Source organism: Triplophysa dalaica, chromosome 4 (genome assembly GCF_015846415.1).
Source record: "Triplophysa dalaica isolate WHDGS20190420 chromosome 4, ASM1584641v1, whole genome shotgun sequence".
NCBI classification, from domain to species: Eukaryota; Metazoa; Chordata; class Actinopteri; order Cypriniformes; family Nemacheilidae; genus Triplophysa; species Triplophysa dalaica.
Genome location: NC_079545.1, coordinates 19,289,906 through 19,295,126, shown reverse-complemented (window position 1 = coordinate 19,295,126; position 5,221 = coordinate 19,289,906). Strand labels below are relative to the sequence as shown.

Below are 5,221 nucleotides of genomic sequence, written 5' to 3'. Positions count from 1 at the left end.
AAGTGAGCAAGCCACCCTTTTCCGACTGAGAACCATGGCCTCAGATTTGAGAATTAATATCCTGAATTGTATTTGAATACATTTGTAAAATGTGTACTTGAAGTACTCTGGTAATAATTATATGCTTAATTACAATTTAAAGAAATGGACTATACACAAGCATACTTTTAATGTAATCAAAAAAAAATTTACTTGAAGTACTCTGGTTATAAATATATGCTTAATTACACTTTTATAAAATGCACTATACACAAGCATAATTTCAATGTATTCATAAAAAGTGTACCAGAAGTACGTTGGTAATAAATATATGCTTAATTACACTTTTATGAAATGCACTATAGACAAGTAACTTCATTCTTGTCACTTCAGCGCCAGAGGCATTCCAACTGATGTTACGGCGACGGAAGTAGCAATTATTAATATTTTCAATGGTAGTTTATGCTACTTTTGCAGTGAATGCAATTTCGCAGTGCATTCAGTTTGACCAATAAGAGTAAAGCATTTCAAATCGTATTAACACTAACTGTGCAATCAGAGACAGCCAATTGAAAACTTACGATTTTTAGCGGTCATTCCGGCTGGGCGAGCAACGGAAAGGAAATATCAGCCGGAGTCATGTCGTTTCCAAAGTATGCTTTGTTTTATTTCCCTGACTCTTATATCGTGAAAGTGGACAGCACCGATATAATTTTAGGAGAGCACAGACTATCGGAGTACGTGGTCGGTTCTCGCGAGTAACTTCGAAGCGAAGAGGGCTATGTAGAGGTGCGCCTGTCAAGTCGCAGCAGACATGGACAGACCAAGACACTGGCAGCGAAAATTCTACTTCTTAGTGGTAAGCTGATTCGTTTTATCGATTAGTTTAACTAGCTTTAATATCACTTTGGGTTTAGAAAGTATTTTCCCACGCAAACATCATTTCAACGTATGTTAGCTTTTAGCTCAATGTTAGCACGTATTACTGCACGGATTACTGACACAATACCAACTTGCAAGCATTAGGTCTAGTAAATTTAGGCACCGATTGTTGATGCTTCCTCTAGAAAGTGAGTTTTTCTGTTTGATATAACCGCTATAAAACGTTGTCCACTGTTTGCATGAAAAATACTGCTTGCTTATTAATCGGCCTTAGGCCTTGTTACAATAATATACTATTTGATTAGTATAGTTATTGTAGGGGAAAAGTATTTATTTATTGCCAATATTTTAAAGTATTCAGATATACTCAGGATGCTGGCGCAGTCGATTCGCCTCGACCTGGGCTTGTTGGATGTGTGTGCATGGACGTGATCTATTTCTCAGTTTAAAATGTTCTTATATTATAATTTTGTTATTTAACTTTTGTTTTTAATGACAGATGTTTACAAAGACTTAATTGTGAAGAGAGATGCTTTTAAGAGAGGAGAAGACATCTGGAAGACAACCTCACAGCAAGGGAAAAAACAGCTTAGGCCTTAAAGGTTTTGGATTGTCCTAACTGTCATAATTATTGTATTTTTGTACAATAATGAATGGCCTGATCCTTTTTCAGTTTCTTCATTAATGTTATTTTTGTTGGTGAAATGTAACATAAGAATGTATTATTTTTAGATTGCAAGTACTTCTCAAGGTGCAGCCAATGTTGCAATGGGAGACAAACTTAAAAGAGACCTTCAGAACTTGCAAAGAAAGAAAGGAGTACCCGTAACCTCCACTCCAATGTCCGATGATTCAGATAACACAGACATTGTTATGTTTGAAAAGAACGAGCAGAGAAGATCAAGGAAAAGAGTAAGCAATGTTTTAATTTCATATCAAATTATTTCAAAGATTTATTTTCACTCTGATCTATTTTGAAGTGAAGTATCAAGGTAATGCGGCTTTCACACAGGTCGCGGAATGCACTGTGCTATGACTAGGGATGGGCATTTAAAGCAAAAATAATATTCGAAGATCTATGAGAACTGTTCGAAAATTATTCGAAATTCGCACCCCTCCCCCACATGGACGCATTTACAGTATTACACACACACACACAGACGGAGAGAGAAAGAACATTTACGCTTTAAATCCGCATGACGGCACACTGCATTATGTATTATGGAATAGGCAATCTTACATCAAGCAATACATTAATATAACGTGCTGAAACATATATTAACAACCGAATAACGGCACTTATTAACAGTACGTCGATCAGAATCAACCTTCTCATAATACTAGGACATTTCCTTGTAAAATATGAGCATGCGCATTTATACCAACTAAAAAACAGTGCGACTGATCAAAGAAAATATATTAAAGCCATAAAGATTTTAGACCAGACTTAACACGCGTTAAAACATATTAACCGAATGACGTAATTTATTAACAGTTCGAAGCGATTTCATGAATTGACAGCTCAAAAGGCTTCAGTTTCTATTGTCCTGAAAAAGTTTCAGCAGTCTGGCAGTGATCGTTTTTCTAGACGGAACAGTAAACTCAACTGTACAAACTCCATAAGATTTTTAAAACCCTCTCCTCCGACAAAGCCAATCGGAAGCATACCCAGGCATCCAAATTGGTTGTTCTGACCATAAAACTAGTAACTGATTGCTAACCTGTGGATGGACCTGCTGGGTGTTTCGCCCTCAAATGACTGTGCATCGTAGTTGTTGATCCATGATAAGTCAGCTTTGCATTCCGGAGTTTGCACTGCACTTTATTCTCATTCATTTTATTGAGGGATCCCACACAGAATGCATTTGGTCTACAGTGTGCGTTACTTCGTTACCAATTCTTCTGGGAAAATGTTTTCCTCTATTGTCTCTTGATTGACAGCCTTTAGGTTTTAGGTGCGTCGTTATTGGCAGCGCCACCCTTTGGTTACATGAACGCGTTACACGTAAAAACACAGCGAGTTTTTTAAAATCGCACACACTATTCGAAATTCTAGAGTTAAATATACTATTCGAATATTCGAAATTCGTGACTCATCCCTAGCTATGACATCCATTCATTTCAATTGCTATCTCCGTGCAAGGGTGATTTGATGACATATGTCAATTCAAGTTGGCATGTCAGGTGTGTTTTAAGTCAGGTAGCTTGTTTTAGGTAGAAAATGCGTGTGCGATTCTCGTGTAGCCTCCTCCACTACTTTGAAATAAAGCTCTTTTGCTATAGAAACCGTGTAGAATTCCCGCTGTTTTAAAACTCTGCATACTTTGCTCCGGCCAGCGCAGCGCAAATTGAAGGGCTATGCTGAACCTAGCGGCGAGTGTAGCGCATTCTGTGTCCTTTGTAAAAGCCGCATTACTTTTTGGCTTCCTTCACCTCAGTTTTTCTACTTTGTCTGCAAAGGAGATTTATAAAGCATGTTTTAGTTTTCCTTTAATAAGACAAGAATCAAATGTTTAAATGTGTCCCTGTGAAATCCAGGCTAAAGTAAAAAAATCTTAATTGGGTGATAAGCATCAAAGTTTGATTTCAGCTATTAATTTAACTATGATGTAATTTGTTTACACAGCTTTACTTTTTACATAATGTTCTTTACATTGTGTGGGATGATTTTATGTAAAAAAAGCACATCACCCACAATGACTTTTTACAGGCAGGGTCACAACTATGTAAAACATTTTTATGGGAGCTGCAGTGAGTTTGGGATAGTAACCCTTCTTTTTGCTTTTTGCATGCTATTTGTGTGTTTCATCTTCTCCCTAAATCTCTGCCGAACAGTTGAATCGTTTAGATTTTGCATGAAGCCCTGGCGTCCCAGTAAACACAATAATTAAAAATATAAATTGTAATTATGCAACTATTAACATAACATTTCAAATCTTAACATACTTAAGTGAGTACAACATCACAAACTTACTGTAGGTGTTTGTCGAGCCTCTTCTAACCTTGTGTCAAATTTAACACACAGGCTTCAGTGGACAGTGACAACGAACAAGATGGCGATAATGGAAGCAAGGAATTTGAGAACAGTCTTTTGCAGAGCACACCTCCGCAGAACAATTTCAAGCTTGATGGTGATGTTGTCAAATCTTTAAAAGGTAAATTATTAGTTAATTGAAATGTTAATATGATGTTTTTATTTAATGATTTGAGATTTAAATAAAAAAAAGAATTTACAGTTTTTTTTGTCAATCAGGTGAACTCAATCTGAAACATACTTTTTGATCTTGTAGAGTTTCCTGGGATAGTATCATCTCTCAAAGATGTCTTAGAGTCCATTAAAAGATGTCTTAGAGTCCATTAAAAGATGGATGTGAAAGTCCCCAAGAGGATGTATGACAGACTGAATAAGTCACGGGTTTCTCTTTTTGCACAAGATTTGGCAACTCTAATTTTTGGAAAAGATAAACTGGCAAGATGTACTCTTACTGGAAAATCAGGAAACAAGACCAATTGGACCCTCACAAGGTCACAGTTCTTATTGTTATGTGTGCTTCTTGTTCATCATTACTTTTTTGCTCTCTTCACAAGACAATAGGGACTGACCACAACTTACAATATGCCAAAAAAGATTTGTCATTTATAATACGGTAATTGATGGCAGGGTACTTTTCACATAAACATTTAAACTTAAACTTTTTTAAACACTTTGATTGATTTAGGTTCACTTCATTGTGGAGTTTTCATATGCTGGTGTAGTTTTTAATGTATGCCTGATGTAAAAATAACATTAAAGTTTTGTAGTAACCATTTGTGTAATACCTTTTTAGTATATAAATAGTACCCATTTCGTGATCTGCAAATACATTATCAAGGAGCTATAAATATATTTAAAATATAGTGGTAGCACGATAATGATCAACTGAAATTATATTTTCATTATAGTTCTAGTACAGCAATAAAGTGTACTATATTATAATTTAAAGTAATGCAGTTAAATTGCACGAAATGTGTTCAAAATGGGTCCAATTTAACACAATTTCAATATATTAAATATATTGTGACTATCTTAAAATTGATATTTAACCTAACTTTAAGTATACTTAATATACTCAAAGTTGTCCCAAAAATAATACCTTTAATGTGTACTTATTAGAGAATAATTTAAATATAATAAGTATGTCCAAAAAAGCTCAATTTACATATATTTCCTTTTCACCTGGGCTATTTGTTCCAGCTTCGTGTGTAACACTAATCCAGTTGATTGACCATCTCATTTCGGGGAACAAGGACCCTCTTGATGATTAGAACAGTAGCACATTTCTGCCGGATGGTGACGAATTTATAACTAATAGTGTCGAAC

At 35.4% G+C, this 5,221-nt stretch overlaps 1 long non-coding RNA gene across 1 annotated transcript; it reads left to right on the top strand.

Moving 5' to 3' along the window:
* Nucleotides 1-532: 532 nt before the first annotated feature.
* Nucleotides 533-4,494, top strand: LOC130420056 (uncharacterized). Its single transcript, XR_008906574.1, has 5 exons — nucleotides 533-838; nucleotides 1,361-1,463; nucleotides 1,594-1,773; nucleotides 3,887-4,016; nucleotides 4,152-4,494. It is a non-coding gene; the product is annotated as an uncharacterized LOC130420056 (long non-coding RNA).
* Nucleotides 4,495-5,221: the final 727 nt, after the last annotated feature.